Here is a 23,955-nt window from a genome sequence, read left to right as displayed (position 1 = left end):
ATGGCTACCTTTAATGTCCTTGACTCTAATTCTGCTAATTCAGGGGCATAAATACACACATTAGGTGGCAGCTTTAGGGTGTTACTTTCTATTTAGCGCTGCGGAACAATGTCTCTGGCTCTCCTTTGACTGATGTGATGCTGATATATGGGGGAGCTTTAAAACTATTTATGAAGCGTTAAACAGTTCAAGTTTCACTCCACTCCTCCTGTTACATATATATACCCAGTGCTTTCTACCTTCTCCTTAGCACTATGATTAAGCCATACATGGAACTGTCATTATAGGTCACTCTGACTACTGTGACCTATTACTATCCTCCTGCTTAATAGCCATTATTGCGGCCTAGCCCTGGAGTCCTTAGTCCCAATATGAAATTGACTATGTACCATAGTCACCTATGGCTTGCTGTGCTTAGTGTAGGGGTAATATAAATGGCTGGATTATGCACTCACACTTCTACGATCTAGTGATGCTGCAGCAGGATGCTCCCCCGACTCCTCCCTTACACTTACAGCCACACAGAATGGAGCCTCTGCTGCTGGTCCTGGCTTCTTTGTTGTGGCTGTCAGAGTCTGTGCCGGTAATAGGAGGAACCCTCTCTGTCTCCCTGTCATAGGTGCGCCCTTCCAATACTGCTGGGTGAGTTGACTAGCCCTGATGCCGGGTTCTATGAACAGTGCTGAGTCTCAATGCTGCTGTCACCACCTTTACAGTAAGGAAGCCCTGTTCTGGCTACACACACTAAGCCCCCTCCGGCCGCCGCAATGTATACCGCTCAGCTCTAATGTGGGCGACGGCCGGAGCAGCCAAAAACTATGTCCTCTCACCAAGGGATATGCAGTCTCTCTCCCAGCTACACTCACAGCACCTCCCCACCCCTCTCTAGTAGTCACATGACCCACTCTGAGGTGATGCCCCGCCCACTGGCAATCACCCCACTAGGTGATTGACAGTTAGGAGCACAAGGACATTAACTCTTTAGATACAGTGTGAAACCATAAAATAAGCCTTAATTGTATTCACCACTACATTTACATCAATGTACATACAATTATATACATGTGAACTGTATTATTTACCTCAAAACATGCATACAGTATTACAACATCCATTAACTTTTATATGAATAATATATATGCTTATACTCCATTTTAGTCACCATATTATAACTACCTCAGTATAAGTGTTGTTTAAACCCTAAATCAGGGTTACATGTGCAAACTCCATAATGGCTATTTTAGGGATGGCTTCATTCCTTACCCAAGATGCCCATCATCTGTACTTCTGCAAATGTACGGACTCTGCCCACTAAACAGACTTGACCAGGCTGGCGCGGAATGCTCTTAAGTATGTGTGTCAAAAATGCAATGTTGGGAGAGCTAATCACTTCAGATGTTCCACTCCTATCTCACTGTATTTAGCTCACAATGCTGCTCCTTTCTTCTTTCACTGGCAATCTGTTCTCCCATGTACCCTGTTTAACCCTTTCTACTGGAGCGACTGTGTAGTTAAGAACCATACTGTACATACCAACGCATTAAGTGCCAGTTTTCACAGGCAGTTTAAACCTGTTTACCAGACCACAAGTTTAAACAATTATCTTTAGTAAGTATCATGTGGTAATAATTTGATGTGTGTTTAAAATGTACTGGTCTACCTAGGTTCTGCCTCTCATACAGTAGAATTAATAAACGTTTGACAACTAATCTGGAAGAGTGGACTAGATGATATACAGTAGTTGTATGATAGCAAGCATTAGTACCTAAATTCCCAGCAGGGTTACCCCTTCCTCACCCCCGCCCCCTCTGTGCTGCACTTAGGGGGTCATTCCGACCCGTTCGCACACAGCGTTTCTTCGCTGCAGTGCGAACGGGTCGGGAATGCGCCTGTGAGGCACTCACAGTTGTCGCTGGGCAGCGACGCCACCAGCGCAGAAAGTGATCACAGTGACGATCGCATAAAGACTGACAGGCGGGAGGCGTTCCAGGGCGTCAACTGACTATTTTCAAGGTGTGGTGAGGCGAACGCAGGCAGATCCAGGCGTTTGGAGGCCGGATGTCTGACGTCAATCCCGAGACCTTCGTCGCTGGATCCGTCGAACAGGGTAAGTATGTCTGACCCTGGTCTTGTTTTGCAGGACACTTCTTTTGCATAGCAGGCCTGCACAAGCGATCGCATCCCTGCTATGCTAAAATATACTCCCCCATTGGCGGCGTTAAGTTGATGGCACGAGCAGCAAAAAGTTGCTACGTGCGATCAACTCGGAATGAGGGCCTTAGTGTAGAGAGACATTGCGATTACCGCTGATCTATACTGCTACAACACTGCTACCCACATACAGTCACTGGCTGGCAACCTGTATGCTCCATTTAAACCCTGCTCCATGCTGAGAGACTGTGTGTGCATAGGTGTGAGTACAGCTAAACAAATCAAATCACATTACTGCTGAAGAAACCACTCCACTGGTTAAGTACTGGGCTGTTAATTAACTCAAGGCATGGAGTGTACGATCACTCTGCAACACCACCACCAGTTGTACACGCATATTCCAACAAACTATACATCGCATCTGCAATACATACTATATCAGACCCTCCAACATGACCCGCCCCACTAGGTACAAAATGCTCTGTTCCTGGACTTCCCTCTTAATTTATGATTTCCATCACCTCTGTTGAACTAGTTAAATGATAGGAAAGCTGTTTCTTCACAGGTGATGGCAATAATAAATTAAGAGGGAAGTCCAGAAACAGAGCATTTTGTACCTAGTGGGGCGGGTCATGTTGGAGGGTATGCTATATGATCCTCTGTATGATGCAATGTATTGTTACATGCTGCCTGTAACAACACTGTGTGAAATGGCATCGTCAAATGGGACATGTAGCATATTCAATGGGATGGTTCAATGAATGGCGGCTAGGAGCGATAGATCAGAGACATACACTATATAATATGTATTATAGAAAATTCCGATCCACGTTGTAATGATATGTCATATGACATTTTTTACAGGGGGAGTTTAATCAAAGCTTGGAGAGAGATAAAGTGAAGTGAATCAAAGTAACAACCGATCAGCTCCTGTCATTTCTCACGCACAGCCTGTAAAATGACACTTGGAAGCTTATTGGTTAGTACTTTATCTCTCTTCACTTTATCTCTAAGCTTTGATAAATCTCCCCCATAGTCAGGGGCAAAGAGAGCCATGTTGGGCCTCAGTAATGCATGAGGATTGACCTAAAAAGGGGCATGTCCATGCGCTCTAAAAATAATAGAATTTAAAAAAAAATTGCGCAGGGAGGGCAGCAGGTGGTGTGGTGGAGGGCACATGCTTTCTACCTTGCTTGCAGGAAGCGGTTCCCTTTTCCTCTGCCAGCACCATCTCCCCAGTGATATTTGAGAAGATGGCGCATGTGCACTACAGAGCAAAGAGTCTTTGCTTTCAATGTACATGGGCCATCTTCCCAAAGATATCACTGGGAAAATGAAGACTGCCTTAAGTATAGGTATACTCAGGAGGGATGGGAGGGTTTGGACCCAGACCCTTCCAGCAACCCAGGCCTGGGTAATTAGTACCCCTCCTCCCCCCCTCTCTTGCTCCACTGCCCATAATGTGTACCCAGCTTTAGATTCCATCCCTACAGAAGGTAGTGTAAATACTGGCAATGGACTGTATTAATTATTTTTTCTAATTAACATAATTTAGCATATAATTTCTTTGTGATAGTTACAGCATTCCAGACTAGCTATGGATTAAAGTTTTATATATATACACAAATATATCAACACATGACAAAAGAGCCAAGAGCCCAGAAATGTTGACTAGATGCAGAGACTCCTGTAGTGATTTATACTGTTCAGTTTGCAAAAGCCGTCTGTCTCTCCCTCTCCTATAAATATATATATATCACACTCACACCCTTCTCAGAGAAGAATGCAAGACCAGCTCTCAGGATAATCAGCTGAGAGAGAAGATTTATAAAATTTCCATCATGAACAATGTCAGGGGCCCTTGACAAAAACTGCATTGGAGCAGTTGAAACAGGTTCTTGGGACTCTGCTCCCATTTTATACACTGTGTTCATGATGGAACTTTAGGAGAGAGTGAGGGCGGGATGTACTAAATGGAAAATATGGTAAATCCCCATTTACCACTTTTTTCCGAATGTACTAACCCCTGGCCGCTGGGACAGCATAGCGGAGGGGATCGCCACCCCGTAGAAGCCTATGGGCTTCTTTCCACAGCGGTGGTGTGAAGGATCCAATTGGTTCCCTCCCAGCATGCCCCGCAGCCACCCCCCGCCACTCTGCACATGCGCAGAATGATTCCTTGGGCAGAAACCCGGAAGTCAGGGAGCCACCAGAGATCGCAAGGACAGCTCTTATCGGAAGAGCTGTCCGTCGCAATACTAATCGCATATGTAAGTACATTTTGCAATTAGCATTGCGATGATTGGAGGTAATGTCACTTGTGCTTCCAGCCCTGAATGTGATATACTACTTGTTTATGGACCCTTCACCAGAGATAGAAACTTAAAGTCAACTCTAAACTATGAGTATATAAGAGTATATCCCTGAGTCTGCACAGATAGCTTGTCCCTGGGAAAGCTTTACTAAAAAATATTTTAGGGTTAGCGATTGTTGTTGCCAAATTTGTTAATATATTGATCACTGGGACAGCTTGTCAATACAAACTATTTATTGCTTTGGTAGACCAGGCTGTGTGTAAAAAGAAAGTTCAACTTCAAAAAAATACTTTATATAACAAAATGTATTCCATGTACACACAATTAAAACATTTGAATGGTGCTCCAATGAAGACAATAAATGGACATTGCCAGAAAGAGATAATAGCAACAACACAAGCCTTTTATATATATATAAAAAAAGAGGATTTAATTCCCTGTCATAGGGCCTAATTCAGACCTGATCGCTAGCAGGCGATTTTTGCACTGCTGCGATCAGATAGTCGCCGTCTACAGGGGGAATGTATTTTAGCTGTGCAAGTGTGCAGACGCATGTGTTGCAGAGCTGTACAAACAGATCTGGTGCAGTCTCTGCACAGCCCAGGCATTACTCAGCCGCTGCGATCACTTCAGCCTGTCCAGGACCGGAATTGACGTCAGGAACCCTCCCTGCAAACGCCTGGACATGCCTGCGTTTTTCCAGACACTCCCTGAAAACGGTCAATTGGCACCCACAAACGTCTTCTTCCTGTCAATCTCCTTGTGATCGGCTGTGCAAATGGATTCTTTGTAAAAGCCATCGCACAGCAACGCTCCACTTTGTACCCAAGCGACACACCTGTGCATTGCGGTGCATACGCATGCGCAGTTCTGACCTGATCACAACGCTGCAAAAAAATGCCAGCGAGCGATCAGGTCTGAATTAACCCCCTAGTTAATATCGATCTTAGTGCGGCTGTATGTCCAGGACTATTTTTGGTCACACTACCAGAATGAGGTGGGTGGATAAAGTGGATAATACATAGTAATGTACCCTAGAATGTATTTCAATATGAAATAGTTTTTGGAAAATTATGTGATGACATCTGAGAGCTGAATTGTGAGCAGACTGTGAAGCTCCATGCCTTGTTACATTCACATGTTGTTTTGCTTCTGTAGGGTGTCTCAGATAAAAGCATCATAGCTGGATTCCTGTTTAGGTCATACTGTAGTAATCGTGATGTCTCAATATTCCCCAAGAAACATAGGGTGAGCGATAAATAACAAGTTATACAAAATGTAGTAAACTATGTAGTGTTACTGTCTCCAACAATGAAGTGTAGCTGATTTTAAATGCATAAAATTTGTTATACAGTTTGCACTTTCACCATTTTGTTGCGATTGTGCAGTCAGACTTTTTATCTTCATTCTTTTAAAGCGCCGTAGCTGATAATAATTTTTGTTTTTTCAAAAGAAGCTGTCCCACTAAATAATGTGGCTTTTATTAGGATAATAAATAAAACTAATTCTTGGTTTAAACATGAAGCAAAACTGTAGAATGTGGTAAGAAACAAATTGTAATCAAGGGATTATATCGGCATGTATATTATAATATTATTAATATACAGTCGGCATGTATATTATAATATACGGTATTTGTTTGCTAATCGTATTTAAAAATTGATCTTAAAATTAATATTAAAAGACAAATAGACTTTGTAGACTATTAACAAGTTACAATAATGATGATTTAAAAAAAAATATTGCTTCTTATCACAGTTATAAAGAAATCTTTGGCAAAATAAAATCTCTGACGTAGCTGAACGACACTAAACTGTGTTAGCCATATCAGCTCAGAGCAGGAATGGACAAATTACCACATCACCAGGTAAGTTGCAGGGGATTTATGCATAAATATTCAGCTAACTGGTTGATGCATGCACAGTGGAACTGAAATCCCACACTCTGGGGGGAATTCAGATGTTTGAAAAGTCGGTTGGGTGTTTGTTTTCTCCTATCTATTAGAAAATAACAGACACCTAGCTGACTTTTCAAACAATTGAATTCCACCCTATGGCTTCAGTCCACTAAGAAAAAATGTTTTCTTAAAAATAAAGAATTTTTTGTCATTAATTTTTTTCTGTTATTATCATAATCATTATTATGGTACAGTATGTCATTGTAATGTGTCCTCATGCTCTGATACCCTTTTACTGTGATAAGGTTACTATGCTTCCCATGGAAGGCACTGCACAAACTTTGTGGCATCCGATAAAGAAATATTAATAATGGTGGTGGTGGTGGTGGTGGTACAAGTACCATGGAGTTGCCTGTTGAATAGGCTTCCACATGTTTTGCCAGCAGTATCCCCTTGATGTTTAGGTCAAAGCCCTGTTTTTGCCATAAATATAGGGATTTTCTTTGCCCTTTGATAAATATAAATTTTGTCTTAATTTCACATAGGTGAATTTATTCATCTTTGTGCATGTCCGTCCTACGCCGAGTTGGATGGAACATGAACTGATCTCTCTCTCCTTAAAATAGGGTGTTTCAGGGTGGGAACTGGGCAGTGACAATGAGAGTGCATGTAACCACCCTGACTTGTAGGAATGCCGTGGCAGTGGGTGAATCTAAACTTCTGTGCGATTTTCTTTCCTGCATGTGAGTCATGCATAGTAGTCTGTTTCTGATTAAGCTCTTGCATCTAACATGGGGCTGGTATACAGTAAGTGCAGATACTAATGATGAAAATTGTGGTGTCTGATGTAAAATCTATGGAATGCACAGATGTCCACATGACCATGCATGAATCCTACATTAGTCCTATGGATTCTTGCATTAGCATAAGGTAATAAATCTGGCTTCTCAGGCTGCCCACAACTCCAGCAGCTCTGAATGTGACTCAGAATCAGCCAATGACAACTACATCATCATCGATGGTGTGATATGATGGTCTTGTGATCATGTCCGAAGTCTTAAAATATCAGTGTATAACAATATGAAGATACATTATACACATACAGTAGTTTCTCATAGTAGATTTCTACTGCCCGAGGGACAACAAAGTATGTGTAATAATAGGGGTCTATTTACTAAGTGTTGGACAGAGATAAAGTGGACGGAGATATAGTACCAGCCAACCAGCTCCTACCTGATTTTTTCAAACCCAGCCTGTGACATGGCAGTTAGGAGCTGATTGGTTGGCACTTTATCTCCAACTACTTTATCTCCATCCAAGGCTTAGTAAATAGATTCCTCTGTCATTCCTTGTACCAGATACAATGAAGAAAATAAATGTTTTTAAGTTACAGTGACTGACAGTAACAATGCCGGTTCAAAGGACAAACGACGAGAGTTTTAATAGTCAGCAGAGGAGGAAACCTTATTTATTGGTTTACAGCATTAATCATTGCCTTTCTCTCCAGGAAAGTTCTGATCAAACTGCAGCGCTTAATCCAAGACTCTCATTTAACGTCACAGCGGAACGATGTTGGTTTAGCAGATGATGCACCAATATGTCAGGCCTGCAGCTACGTCTACAACACAAAATATATTCAGCAGGGTGCCCTTGTGTTCCATATCTCATCTTAAAAAAACATGAGACTGTTAGAATTATCAATTCCAAACTCTTTACATCCCCGCAGCCAAGCATAAAAATTAATTCAAGCAAAACCTAATTTAGAATAATAATAACATGCTTTACTAATGTGTTCTACATTAATCGCAGTTAAGACAGTTACTATAGCAGCGCTGCAAGAATTTGTTAGGAAGGGAAAAATATTACCACTGAGCAATCTACTTGTTAGGAAGGATTACAGTTTGTTTAAACAACCCACCTCCTGGCTCCTTTTTGACCTAAAATCTGTCTTATTAACATTTTCTATGCAAAAAAATGCATACACCAAAACAGTAGCTTAAGGGAAGTGAAATGACCTGGACTTTATATCCGTGCACAATAAAAATATTTGCATTAAAAATCACCCACACAAAATCTGCTGGGAATTTCTCCCACTTAGTTCACTGTGTATAATAGATAGACATACAGTATAGGGGTTTATTTAGAGTTGCGTATAAGTGCATTTACTGTAAAATAAATACTGTATGAATCTTGGCACATTCACATAACAGATAGATAGATAGATAGATAGATAGATAGATAGATAGATAGATAGATAGATAGATAGATAGATAGATAGATTTGAATGTATCTTGCACTTAACCTTATAGAGGTTCACTACAGTAATTGCATACAGACACAAGTTATTCACACCCTTATAAGGCACACATTGTACTTAATGTTGTAGTTGATGGCTATGGGTGTTGCATCTTTGTACCTGACACATTTATACATTTATATTTGTACTTCAGAGGCTTGGATTTCAAAATACAGACATGGAAATAAGTGTATAGTGTAGATATACATTTCCTCATATGTAAAATAGGGCTAGAGATAATATTACAGTTGTATATAATGTCAACTGGATTGTAAATTCTTCTGACAATGTCATTTTATTCTTATTTGCATTTAAGCCTTTTAAGTCTTTTATGTTCCATTTCATATAGTTAACTTTTTGTTGCCTTCGCTGCTTTGGTATATTTATTGCGCTTAGCCAGGAGGCTCAACAACTATGAAGTTTATATTAGTAATGAAAGTCCTAAAAGTGATTATGTGCATCACACACATGATAAATTTACTTTTTACACTGGAACATATAGATTAAGTGTGCTGATCACCTCTTTTACACCTAGCCACAGCGGGTTCACATAGTAACACTACTGAATGAGCCAGGTTATAATAGCACAATCAATACTTCCATTTCTCCTCAGTAAATGGCAGATTGTGTAATAATTGTGAAGAATAATTATGAGATAATGTTGCTCCATCTATACAATACAGGAATTAAATACAAGGGAGTGTATGGACAAGTACTGGAGACCCATGAGGAAGATATTCATGCCGAGTCACAATATAATTAGGTCCATGGGAAATAAACAGATGTAGATCAAAATGAAATTACAAAAGATTATTAGTGCCAAGCTTTCTGCTAACATATAGTATAACAAAATAAAAAATTAATACCCATATTAGAATTAATAGGATATACTCAATTACTGCCCCAGTTTCAGCTGGCATTAAACATGAATCTCTTAATAACAGTGTTTTAAAAAACCTTCGGAGCCCGAGCAGGACAGCGGGTCCAGATCCAGAAGTAGGGTCGGTGAAAATGCCAGAAGCTCTAGTGTGGCAGTGGCCATTCCAAAATGGCTTACACAGGTCACTGCTCACTGGGTGAAGACTCCAGGAAAGGCAGAGGTGGTGAAGGTCAAGCAGCAGCGGGACCTGAAGTGGCCCTTGACCATCACAGAAACACTTGGACAATGGCAGTGGGCTCGGAACTACTAGGCTTCAGACCCAATAAATCACAGTGCAGCATTTAAAATTTTGGTCTGTCTGCTAATGAGAGATGGCCACAGTGATCAAATCATGGCTCACCACATCATAGCTCCACCCCCTGGCTACAAAAGGGAGTACGACAGTGGAGACAGAGCAGAGAAGAACTCTGGAAAACAGAAGAGACCAGAAGCAGTAAAGAAGATGATAATGATGGGTAGTCCTGTGCTAATGGAGGCCATTGCAAAAGAGCTTAACAAGACACTGCTAATCAGGTGAATTCCTGAGAGCCAATTCCAACCAGAAGTGTGTTCAGTGAAAACAGCAGAAGCCCTGGTGTAGTAGTAGCCATTGCAAAAGTACTTACACAGGCTACTGCTCATTAGGTAAAGACTCCAGGAAGCCTCTAGGTGGTGACGATCAAGCTTGGGCATAGCTGAGCCAGGTTTGGTTCATCCAAAAACTACAGGACTGGAAAGTACCTTATTTATCCTACTAGAACACTGGTTGTAAGAACTTTAGGCCCATGGGCATTATCAAGTGCAAGGCATAGTAGGTGGACAATAGGCCCTATAGAACTGGTTAGGTGGCAATAGCCTCAAGGCATTGGGCAGTAAATTGTACAGAATTTAGTCTGGGAGATTATAAAGACAGTAAAACCATATAGGCTTGCATAGACTTTAGGTCTGTGTCATTGTAAGGGCAAAGGGGCCTAGAGTATCCTACTAAGGGCAGTAGGCCCTGTTATGGTGGCATCCACATGGGTTAGGACTATATAGGCCTGGTGTTATGTGACCTTGTTTGCTTATCATCAACTCCCCTCACAGTCAAGCCCCTATTAAATGAAGGCTGTGAAAAATTACCTGTTTGTGGTTATTGTATTACGTTGGAATTGTATTACTGCTTGTGTTGGAATTACTGTACCAGATTTTATTGTGTGGGTGAATTAGAGATGTGCAAAGACCCCCATCTTTTGGTTTTGGTTCTAAATCATCATTGTGTTTTGGTTCTGCAAAACCACCCTCAAGTGTTTTGAGTTTGGTTTTGATCTGGATTCCTTTTAAAATTGATATAAATCATTAAAAACAGCTAAACTCATGTAACTTGGATCTGTTTTTGTTCCTTTAGTGTTATTAACATCAATAACCTTCATTTTCAGTCATTTTCAGTAAATTTTGCCACCCTCAATCTTACACTTACCAGAGTGAAATGGTACCTGAAATCATGAGGGAGGGATTTACACGCAATACAAAACCGGAGATTCGGTTAAATCTAAGTTCAATACTCCAGGAAAGACCCAACTCAGAACTTGGTCCACTAGGATCCCCAAAATTGATCCAGGATGGAACTCTGTTCTACGCAGATCTCCAAAGTTCAGGTGTGTTTAGTTTCAATAAAACTAAACTGCTCATCTTTAGGATGAATGAATTGTTGTGGATTTTAGAAGTGGAGGGTTAAGGAAGTGCACTACACCTAGTTTGGGGTATGATGGTTCACTTGGCAAGCTAGTGCAAAGGCGTGTGTGTGTGTGTGTGTGTGTGTGTGTGTGTGTGTGTGTGTGTGTGTGTGTGTATATGTATGGGGAGTCCATAGCCAGGTTATGTTGGTGGTACACATTAGGAAGAAGAGTATTGCAGTTGTGTGGGTGTACTGTTGTTTTGTGTTATGTGGGCAGGTATCGAGACCAGGACCATTCATCCATCAAAGGGGCAAGAGTTCATCAGATGAGCATACTGTATTTTGTGTTTTGTATGTTATCCCTGCCACCTTAAGGCATTTTCATTGAAGGTTGCATCCAGATGTGTTCCACTAAGCCTAAGGCCAATACTACAAATGATTACCATTCACTGAGCCTAGTGGAGGTCATCCCCATGTAGTGCTTTGAATTTCTTTGCAGGGTCCAGTAATGAGGTGCCATCATTGTCTGTCCTGTGTTCCGGGAACATTGACCAAAGTCTCAGCAACTGCCTGAAAGTGAGAGCAAGTCGTGGCATGAGTTAAGTGCGCTACTACATCTGCACTGCAGCAGAATTTCTCACCAACCACCTAGCCACCCCTCCACATAAGCATATAACCCTGAACAGTTGAATCTCAACATGTCCATTCACTTAGAAAATTTGCAATCTACTGTTACCCTAATATTGCCCATTGTCAATGAGTGACACAATATGTAAATAAAAGATAAGTGGATTCAAATAGTGCAGTGTTAATTATGATTGATTTAATCCTAGTACCAATTAAAAACATGCATGCAAAGTAATTGTTTACACATATTGTTACTAAGGGGTGAACTAGTATCAATACTGAGACATCTCTGACTCAAATCAAGCAATGGATTTTAAGTCCTGTTACACATGATTTGTGGTTGCACGTGGTTAGACAGTCACAATACTGATTTTCTGCTGCCAATAAAAGCAATTTAAAAAATATTTGTCCCCAAACCAACTTAAACTCACCCATTAAAAAAGTCCAGCGTGCTATAATTTTATAGTTAACACATTTTATTATGCCAGTTTTCTGTTTTTTCTACCATAAAATACCGTTTACCTTTGCCTCTTTCCTGTCTTAAATAAATCATGAAAGTGAGTGGACATCTGAATATTGTAGTTACAGTACATGTGCCAATGTATTGTATGATGCATTTTAATAGATTGCTTAGATGTTGCTCAGCTATAAATTGGAGTAAAATGTAAGTCATTTTGGTCAGTACAAATTACTGTCTGCCCCTATCCACATACAGTACAGCACTGTAACTAAATTACCATAAAATAGTATTTTCTCCACCACATTATCTAATTTCATCTCATTTTATTTCAGAATTTACTGGACTTGTAATTACCCTATAAAAATGCTGTATGCTACCTTTGTGGGTCCAGCTGGAACTGGAAAACGGAAAAATAATAATGTCACTACAAAGACCAGCTTACTCTTGCTTCAGGAAAACCCTCTTAATTAATGTAAAATGTTCAATTTGTTTCATATGTTTTTTAAAGCGGAAAATAAAACATATTTAATTTCTACTTCTATTTAGCATTTGTGTCTATATATTTTACATGAGAGACAAGATTTTCTTATTTATTAATAACACTGTCAAGGCACTTTGTTGCTTTAATAGAGTGTATACAAATGGCATACAGTATTGGATAATAGGATTTTAGCATTGTGTACTAAGTCACATGTCTATGCTTTTGTTAGTCATGGCAGAAACCGAGTGCATATGCTGCTGTTTGGTAATTTGGTAATGCTGCAGAGCTAATGCTGCAGAGATGCTCCCTATTGAGTATACAAACACTATTATGTCCTTTTTCTGGATGCATTTTATGCCTGTACTGTTTACCTTAAATATGTCTATCTTGACATGGGCACCCTTGTGTAGCTGCTGAAACTAATGGTGTTGTTTGGAGATCCAAAGTGCTCTTATTTAAGGTTGTAGTGTCATCCAACAATGACTACTATGTGTACTAATTATATTAAGGGGATGACTGTTTTGAAATTCAGCAATGACATGAGAACATAAATATATACAATTGTGAATGTTGCAAGACTCTTTTCAAACTGGATTAGTTTGTATTATCCAGTTTTTCAGCAGTTCGAGCCATCAGTCGGTTTATTAATGTGTACAGCCTAACTCCCTTAACGTCAGGCAGAGGGCAGACACGAGCATATATTCTAGTCCAGTGATGGCTAACCTTGACACTCAAACTGTTGTTGAACTACATATCCCAGCATGCCCTGCTACAGTTTTGTTATTTGGCCATGCTAAAACTGATGCAGGGCATGCTGGGATGTGTAGTTCAACAACAGCTGGAGTGTCAAGGTTAGCCATCACTGACCTAGTCCCTCATATTCAGCACCATGGACAGCTCCCTGCACGGTACAGAACAATGGGGGTAATTCCAAGTTGATCGCAGCAGTAATTTGGTTAGCAGTTGGGCAAAACCATGTGCACTGCAGGGGAGGCAGATATAACATGTGCAGAAAGAGTTAGATTTGGGTGTGGTGTGTTCAATCTGCAATCTAAATTGCAGTGTAAAAGTGAAGCAGCCAGTATTTACCCTGCACAGAAACAAAATAACCCACCCAAATCTAACTCTCTCTGCACATGTTATATCTGCCCCCCCCCCCCCCCGCAGTGCACATGGTTTTGCCCGATTGCTAACAAAGATCCTGCTGCGATCAACTCAGAATTACCCCCAATATTATTTACTCTTGAGCATTTTATTCACCTGTACATATTTCAGAACTAGGAGATTCATCGCGCCCTACGGGCGCTCTTCACACCGTCGTAAGTGGCTGCGCCCCCTTAACCCTTGTACACCCTTGTGGCGTGCAATATTTTAATTATATTTAGTATTACCTCCAATCATAATTGTGTGAGTGGTTAAATATTGCACGGACAAAGGGCGTGCAATGGTTAAGAGGTCGAAGCCCCTTGCAATGGGGTGAACAGCGCATGCAGGGCCTGATGAATCACCTAGTAGGTGCTTTGGTTGGGGGAGTGGCTGGTGCGGGGAAGACGCGGATGGGATCTGGGGGTGCCGCGGGAGGGGTGGTTGCAGTGGTGCCGCAGGTGGGGGAGGGGCTGGTGTGGAGGTGCCGCAGGTGGGGGTCCGGAGCCACCGCAGGTGGGGGAGGAGCAGTTGCGGGGGTGCCCCGGGTAGGGAAGGGGCGAATGCGGTGGTGTGGTGGTAGGGGCGGGTGTGGGGTTGCTGCGGGTGGGGGAGGGGGTCCGGAGCTACCGCAGGTGCTGGAGGGGGTGTGTGGAAGGGCCGCGGATGGGGCCCGGAGGTACTGAAAGTCGGGGAGGGGCGGCTAATGCTTCTCCTCCTGTCAGCAGCTAAGCTGCTGTCCTCCCTTTGGCAGTGGCTTTCCCGGAGATTCGCACAGCAGCCAGTCACTATTGTCAGCGCCGGTGTCCCAGTGCGCCACATTACAGGGAAGAAGATGCACTCAATAAACTACAGCTCCCAGCAGCCCTAAGGGCCAGAATGCTTCAGCGCTAAGGGCTGCTGGGGGCTGTAGTTTATTTAGTGCATCTAGTTCCCTGTAATGAGGCGCATTGGGACACTGGTGCTAACAATAGTGACTGGCTGGCAGAACTGACTGACTCACTGAATCAATGTAAAAGGTGAGAGTGCTGTTCAGTGTCAGTGACACTGCACACAGGCCCGGCGCTAGCCGCTCAGCAAATGGATGCAGTGCAGGGAGGCACCAGGAAGGAGAGGCATTCTCCCTGCTCTGCATCCCTGTGCTGAGCTGCTGCTGCTATCCCTGCTGCTGCTGCTGGCTGCTGTCACACATGCAGTGGTGCCAGCAGCACAAAACCTCCTCTCCCCCTCGGCGCCGGCAGAACAAAGGCTCCTCTCTCCCCCTCTCCCCTGTGTGACATTCAATGGTCAGGCGGGAGCCAAAGGGGGTGGAGCTATATGGGAATAAGGGGCTGCGCTAGACGGGACCATGCTGCAGCAGGAGGATGAGCTGCTTCAGCCAGCCAGACTTCATTAGGTAAGTGTCTGTAACGAGAGTGAGTGTGTGTGTATATACAGTGTCTGTGTATATACTGTATATATGTGTGACTGTGTATGTGTGTAATGTATGCACAGTATGTGTATGTGTGTGTGTGTTTGTATGTATATATATATATATATATATATATATATATTTATATATAATGTATAGAAATCAGCAGCACTACATCCAAAGATAATTTATAATGAATAAGCCGGTGCCCTCTACGTAACAACCCCAGATTGGGTGTCCATAAATATACAAAGCAGTCAGCGGCACTCACGGCTCCAGAATAGGGAAATGATAAGACACAGTCAATGTGCGGTCAACGTTTCAATGTTGTTCAAATAAACATTTTCATCAGGACATGAAAAACAAACAATTAAAGTGCATACCTTTATACCCGCCCGAGGGAGTCCGTGGCGCCCGCCGTCCGCCAGGTCTCAGTCCATCAGTGATGACGTCACGGAGCCACGCCGGCCGTGGATTCACGGAGAACCCCGGACCACCTGTGTAAACAAATAACAGCGTAAGCTGTATAGTGCATAACAAAATTATTGCACTTCAATGATTGAGATTAGCTTGAATAGTTAGCAACATTCTAAGCACATAAAGTGACAAAATAAAGCAACATATAACAGCATATATGGATACAATGAAATGCATGGTCTGCTAAGAGCTGCTATGGTAGAAATGGGGACTTGAAATGTTAACCTAGTAATGCACCCTATTAACCCTTCAGGAAAGATGCAAAAGATTACATTATATCAAGGAAAAAAGATTTGCTATATTGAACCCTGTCATATCATACTGGTAAATTATTTGGGTTAAAGAGAAACACAGTTGGAACCAAATAGTAAACCCTATATTGGAATCATATAGTAGACTATCAGAATATATAGCAATAGATAAATATATATGTACCAAAAAACGTACGTCAATATTTAAAGGAAACAATGTAAACCAGAGTGCTCATTGAGCCCTCTGGGAGACAGAGTGTCCAATAAAAAAATCCATTTGGCTTCAGCTTTGAGTAGCATAAGTCCCCTGTTGCCACCTCGTTTAAGAGGAGGAACATGATCTATAATCTGATGTCTGAGGACGGCTAGTGAATGTTTAGCATTTAAAAAATGTTGTGTGACTGGTTGGTCGCTTCTACCAGTTGATAAAGCTGCTCTGATGGACGCACGGTGACCAGCCATGCGCTCTTTGAATGAGCATTCAGTCTTGCCAGCATAGTGTAGACCACATGGGCAACTTAACAGGTATATTACAAATTTGGTGGAACATGTCAGCCTGTAACGAATTTTATAACGTTTGCCCGTATATTTCTTCCATTGAAAACAAGCTTTTAGCAAAAGGCCTTAATTTTGTTCCCACTAATAAAATCGATTCTTTTGAGTGGAAGGTAGAGCAATATAAATTAGGCCATCAACTAAGACTAAAATAACATTTCAATTTGTGTCAATCTACTGCCACAGATGACATCATATTACCCCCTTCATTACATAGAAAATCAAAATTTGACCCAACATCACAGAACCAGGCGATCCGTACTTACTGTAAAACAGTGGATCATCAAGTACAGGACTGTATTAAACAAGATCGTCACAACTATTCTAATCTTACAAAAAATGAATGGGAAGCACTACTTAGGCTTAGTAAATACGACAATGTAGTATTTCGCCCGGCCGATAAGGGCGGAGCCCTAGTGGTCCAAAATACTTCTGACTATGTCGCAGAGTTGAACCGTCAGTTGGATGACATTCATACATATCGTAAATTAACACATGATCCTACAGCACATTTTAAGCGGGAACTGGATCTTATTCTATCAAGGGCGCTCAATGATGGACAGTTAACTAAGGAAGAATGTGATGCATTAACAACTCCGTTTCCTGTTACACCTATCCTTTATTCCGTTCCTAAAATTTATAAGAACAGTCATATTCCACCAGCACGACCAATCATCTCTGCATGTGGTTCTCTTTATCAATGCGTGTCTATTTTCCTTGATTTTTATTTACAGCCTTGTATTCAAGCTAGAGACTCCTGCCTAAAGGACACTACAGATTTACTAAACCAACTTGATAAGTTATCGGTGATTCCATCTAACTGTATATTGGCTACCATAGATGTTAGTAATCTTTATACGTGTATACCCCATGATCGAGGACTATCGGCAGTGAGGTCTTTAATTACTGATAATGTTGCATATAAGGGACCCAATATTGATATTTTTATGGAATTGTTACAACTTACTTTGCAGCATAATTATTTCATGTTCAATAACCAATATTTTCTTCAACTACAAGCTTGTTCCATGGGAAGTAATGTTTCCCATGGGAAGTAAGATTGTTCCATGGGAAGTAACAGTTTCATGTTCAGATTGAAGATGATCTATTTTATTCAGATACCATAATTTCTTCTAATATATTGCTTTATTTGCGATTTATAGACGACCTGTTGCTTTTATGGTCGGGCACCAAGGAAGCATTAATAACGTTGATTGAAACGCATAATGTTTCTCCATCTCCTGTAAAATTGACATACTGTATTGATATGACCAGCGTCAATTATCTTGACGTACAAATTACGATTTGTGATAACAAAATTGTCACTAACATGCATGTGAAACCCACTGATCGTAACAACATTTTACTTCCTTACAGCCACCACCCTATTCCACTACGTAAAGGGCTCCCATACTCGCAAATGCTTAGAGTGCGAAGAATAGTAAGTGATGAGACAAAAATAAGTGCAGCATTAGATAAAATGGTAGGAAAATTTGCAGATAGAGGTTATCAGCTCTCTGAACTGAATTCCATAAAAATTAAGGTCATGAGAATACCCCGGTCAAAACTGTTAAAACAAGTAAAGAAAAAAACAGGTCAAAATAATTCATTTGGGTCAATAAATTTAATACCCTAAGTAACAAAATCAATCATATTAGTAAAAACTTTTGGCCAATCATTCAATCTGATAAACAGTTGAGTTCGTTATCTAATACTCGTTTGATGCCTGCCTACAAACGTGGACGGAATTTGCGTGACCATTTAGTTAAAACTAACATCCAATTTCCACTACCTGTGGTATCCACTTCCAAAACCTTTTTGAATCCCCAAAAGGCAGGATGTGTTAAGTGCCTGGGTTGCACTACTTGTAATCACATGATAGTGGGTACCAGTTTTTGCCACAACTATACGGGCAAACATTATAAAATTCGTTACAGGCTGACATGTTCCACCAAATTTGTAATATACCTGTTAAGTTGCCCATGTGGTCTACACTATGTCGGCAAGACTGAATGCTCATTCAAAGAGCGCATGGCTGGTCACCGTGCGTCCATCAGAGCAGCTTTATCAACTGGTAGAAGCGACCAACCAGTCACACAACATTTTTTAAATGCTAAACATTCACTAGCCGTCCTCAGACATCAGATTATAGATCATGTTCCTCCTCTTAAACGAGGTGGCAACAGGGGACTTATGCTACTCAAAGCTGAAGCCAAATGGATTTTTTTATTGGACACTCTGTCTCCCAGAGGGCTCAATGAGCACTCTGGTTTACATTGTTTCCTTTAAATATTGACGTACGTTTTTTGGTACATATATATTTATCTATTGCTATATATTCTGATAGTCTACTATATGATTCCAATATAGGGTTTACTATTTGGTTCCAACTGTGTTTCTCTTTAACCCAAATAATTTACCAGTATGATATGACAGGGTTCAATATAGCAAATCTTTTTTCCTTGATATAATGTAATCTTTTGCATCTTTCCTGAAGGGTTAATAGGGTGCATTACTAGGTTAACATTTCAAGTCCCCATTTCTACCATAGCAGCTCTTAGCAGACCATGCATTACATTGTATCCATATATGCTGTTATATGTTGCTTTATTTTGTCACTTTCTGTGCTTAGAATGTTGCTAACTATTCAAGCTAATCTCAAACATTGAAGTGCAATAATTTTGTTATGCACTATACAGCTTACGCTGTTATTTGTTTACACAGGTGGTCCGGGGTTCTCCGTGATGCCGCGGCCGGCGTGGCTCCGTGACGTCATCACTGATGGACTAAGACCCGGCGGACGGCGGGCGCCACGGACTCCCTCGTATGGGTATAAAGGTATGCACTTTAATTGTTTGTTTTTTATGTCCTGATGAAAATGTTTATTTGAACAACATTGAAACGTTGACCGCACATTGACTGAGTCTCATCATTTCCCTATTCGGGAATCGTGAGTGCCGCTGACTGCTTTGTATATATATGTGTGTGTGTGTGTGTGTGTGTGTGTGTGTGTGTGTATGTGTGTATGTGTGACTGTGGCATAATGTGTGTAAGCGTCACTGGTACAGTAGGCGTTACGTGTGTAGGCAGTACTGGTACAGGGGGCGTTACGTGTGTAAGCGGCACTGGTACAGGGGGCGTTAAGTGTGTAAGCGGCACTGGTACAGGGGGCTTTACGTGTGTAAGCGGCACTGGTACAGGGGACGTTACGTGTGTAAGCGGCACTGGAACAGGGGACGTTACGTGTGTAAGCGACTCTGGTACAGAGGACGTTACGTGTGTAAGCGGCACTGGTACAGGGGACGTTACGTGTGTAAGCGACTCTGGTACAGGGGGGCGTTACGTGTGTAAGCTGCACTGGTACAGGGGGCGTTACGTGTGTAAGCGGCACAGATACAGGGGGTGTTACGTGTCTAAGCGGCACAGATACAGGGGTGTTACGTGTCTAAACATCACTGGTACAGTGGGCATTACGTGTCTAAGCGGCACTGGTACAGAGGGCGTTACGCGTGTAAGCATCACTGCTTCGGGGGCGTTACGTGTGTAAGCGTCACTGCTACAGGAGGCGTTACGTGTGTAAGGTCACTGGTACAGGGGGGCGTTACGTGTGTAAGCGTCACAGGTATAGGGGCGGGCGTTACGTGTGTAAGAGTCAGTGGTACAGGGGGCGTTACGTGTGTAAGCGTCACTGGTACAGGGGGCGTTACATGTGTAAGCGACACTGGTACAGGGGGCGTTACGTGTGTAAGCATCACTGGTACAGGGGGCGTTACATGTGTAAGTGTAGCCCCTTAAACTATTTGTTCATAATGCGATGTTTTATGATTATAGAGTCTAGGACTAGTAGAATAAATATATATTAATTAGTTAATGGAGGTGTAAATACATGAAATATATGTAATATGTATATTGTATCCCTAATTTGTTTATAATGGAGGGTGGATGGTGGTTCATAAATAAAGTGTACTGTGTACTAGTATACTTGATACCCGGACACTCTGGCACGAGAAGGGCAAGCAGGACTTTTCTAGAAGCCCTCGTGCCGGGTAGTGAGTGCCAGGATGGAGGGCGGTTGGCTGAGGCAAGCGCGAGCCGGAGGAGACGCTGAGGGAGACGGAGCTGAGAGAGCCGGAGGTGACGCAGTAACCAGAGCAGAGTATCGGATGTCCTTGGTCACGGAGCGGCTTAGTACAGAAGCGGACGGCGGGACATGGAGCAAGTGAACTGAAGAAGCAGACTATTACTACCTGCTTCAGGCTCCACCACTGCAGCAATCAAGGCACTGGGGACCACGGAGTCGGGGAGGTAGCAGCTGAGAGAGAAGGACGCCCCTCCACAGCAGTCTCCGCTAGAGCCACCCAGGGGGAGAAGCTGTCTGCTGGAGGTCTCCATTCCCCTGATCTCCCGGCCAAGAAGTGTGAGTACCCGCTGGGGAGCCGCCCAGTAGGGGGAGGACTCAATATTGATACACACCCATCTTCAGTGTCCTTTTTAGTGAGCATAGTTGCACAGCAATAGGGAGATATAAAGATAGCTTCTGGGGAGAGCGCCCACCAGCAGCACAGAGTCATAGACATTTCAGCAGAATCACAGCCAGTGCAACAGCTACCCCTGGCATCCCCGGGCCGATAGGGGGATATCACCCTCCGGTATAGTTTATTTCCTCTGCGGAGCTGCCGCGCTGGTGTTAAGCTAAGATATCGAGCTCAGTCTGATAGCGTATCGAATCATCCCCCCTGAAAGGGGGCCTAGAGAACTATATCCGTATATTGATCAGTTCCACAGTGCAAGAGACCTGTACGGAAGAACCTATGCAACTGTATCGTTCAGCACTGCATTAGTTAGAGTGTAGCATATAGTGGTGGCTACAGTAAAAATAATCCCCAGTGAGAGGATCAGTATTCCAAGTCAGGGGGTATACAGGGAGCGGCAACGATCACCAAGGAGACAAGTGAGATTTACCACCCGGCGGGGGTCAATTAACGAAGGTTAAAAATAGAACCGTACCCCTCCCTATAACTACCGACCAGACTATGGATATATAATTGTAAGTTCAGTACACAGGAGAATTCACCTATCATCAAGGGCCCCAACGTGTGCACCAACCAACCACTCGAGTATAGTGACGGGACAAAAACTAGTGCTAACATTGCGGGCACGACAATACTAAAGGTACTCTTCGTGTCCCGGGTATTTTTTCATTTATAATCGGTTTTCACTATTTTTTTGTAGTGCATGCATATACTATTGTATACATAAATAGTATTGTTGTAAGTAAAGGTTTTAAGATATTTCGTGATAATATTAACTGAATCCTAGTTACCTACCCTGAAATAAACAATTGGTATGTGGATTATTCATATTATTTATTGAATTTACCTGTATACGGAGAAGACGGACCACATCACTCGTGCCAATCTGGAATAAAAGAAATAACAACCGGTATCAGGTGAGGGATTCTACTATTATTAAGATATATAAAATTATTCATATTTTATAAAACGGGCTGTCCCAAGCTAGCCCTAACCATCTTGGGTGGAGGCACTCAATATCAGTACATATGATTAAACCCATCTGTGATCTAATAAAGCAAGGGTTACATGTGGAGGCACTGCTGAGATCTTGAACCTGTATATAACTCTCCTAATCTATTTTAGTCTAACATGGAGGTCGTAAATGGACAGGATATCTATCGATGGTGTAGCCAAAATAGAGTTGAACCTACTTGCAGTTTTGGTATAGGGGGAGATTTTCAAACAGTGACTGATGAAGATGTGATGAAAGCAGTGAATAGATTGTATGGGTTAAATAATCCATATATCATAGATAGGTGGAGGGGGTCCAGTGGAGATACTGTTGCGTTGTTAATTGGCACTAGATCCCCTTTAGATTTCACTTTATTACCTAGTCGGATTATGATGGAAAACATTGCAGACAAGAAGTTTCAGTTAATCTGGCCTGAGGCTAGTCATGAAGAAGATGCTGCGTCATTCGGTGATGGGATTGGTACTGAGCAAAACCCTTTAGTGGGGGAAAATATTCTACCTATAGGTAGTAATATGGGTAACGGATCGGCCCCCATTAAAACAAACACTACAGAGTCACCGGCTGAAGCGGTGGTAGAGAAAGTCGTTAGCCATTTAGAAAGATGGCATTTTGAGGGAGGATATAGGCGGTTACGAATTTTTTCCGGTATTACTCCTGTGCCTGCCGGGGAGGAGACTTATGAACTGTGGCGAGAAGCAGCTATTCAGCATTCCGAGGAGTGGCAATGCCCAGAGCATAACAAGAGGCAAAGAGTAGTGGAGAGTTTGCGGGGTCCAGCCATGGGTGTCATTCAAGCTACCCGGAGAAGTAATCCACAGGCCACTTTAAGTGATTACATTGAGGCCTTAGATTTTTCCTATGGAACTGTGGAAGATGTTGGAGATCTGTTATCTCGATTGAATAGTACTTTCCAGGAGTATGGGGAAACATTGACCCACTACATCTACAGGGTTGATCGATTAATTTATAAGATTGTTGATAAAGGTGGTATTCTAAAAGAACAAGTGGATGAAAGACGTATCGTACAGGTACTTAAAGGAGCACTGACTAATAGCCCAGTGGCACAGAAGTTACGATGCACCTTGTCTAAAACTACCCCACTCACATTGAACGAATTGGTTAAGGAGGTTAAAATCGAAGAGGTCCAGATTGAAAAGCGAGACAAAGCCATAATGAAAGTAAAGGTCGTGTTACCAACTACGGAAAAAATAGAAAAACCCATTATGGAGGATAGGTTGATCAAACTATTAGAAGAGCAAAATAGTAAAATGGATCAGTTGATTGCCCTGCAGACCACCAGTTTAGTGAAACCAAATTTGTCACCTGGACGAGGACGTACCCGACGGGGAGAAGGCAGGTTACCCATCTTGTGTTATTCGTGTGGTCAGCCTGGACATCGTTCTTTTGAGTGTAGCATGAACTCTCGAAGTCGACAGGGAGGTAGAACATATAATCAGTGGATGCCAGATCTGCAGGAAAACTCCAATGGGAGTCCTGTGATCCCCTCACAGGCTCCCCGATAATAACCGTACATGCTATGGGGAGTGCACAGTGGTTGGATGATGTTCCAGAAAGTCTTATGGGGCCAGCCCCTGTTGTAAGAGCTATGATAAATGGGCATGAGTGCTCTGTACTCCTGGACAGTGGGTCACAAGTATCTATTATCTTTGAGACTTGGTATCAAACTCATTTGACTGACATTCCCATACGACCTCTCAGTGGGCTCACAATCTGGGGCCTTAGCGAGCAAAAATACCCGTATTTGGGA

General features: G+C 42.2%; 1 long non-coding RNA gene across 6 annotated transcripts in view; it reads right to left on the bottom strand.

Moving 5' to 3' along the window:
* The window catches only part of LOC135055362 (uncharacterized), a 302,272-nt gene that overhangs the window by 154,477 nt on the left and 123,840 nt on the right, over nt 1–23,955 (bottom strand). For 3 of the 6 annotated variants that reach the window (XR_010243728.1, XR_010243727.1, XR_010243729.1), the window contains exons 3-4: nt 15,741–15,854; nt 11,679–11,805 (exon numbers count right to left, since the gene is read on the bottom strand). This is a non-coding gene — a long non-coding RNA (uncharacterized LOC135055362). Of the gene's footprint in view, nt 1–7,815; nt 8,032–11,678; nt 11,806–15,740; nt 15,855–23,955 lie in introns of those variants that run through there. The other 3 variants (XR_010243730.1, XR_010243726.1, XR_010243731.1) reach the window with 3 other exon arrangements.

This window comes from Pseudophryne corroboree, chromosome 3 (assembly GCF_028390025.1).
Source record: "Pseudophryne corroboree isolate aPseCor3 chromosome 3, aPseCor3.hap2, whole genome shotgun sequence".
NCBI classification, from domain to species: domain Eukaryota; kingdom Metazoa; phylum Chordata; class Amphibia; order Anura; family Myobatrachidae; genus Pseudophryne; species Pseudophryne corroboree.
Note: the sequence above shows the minus strand (reverse complement) of the source record. Positions and strands in the feature narration are given on the sequence as shown.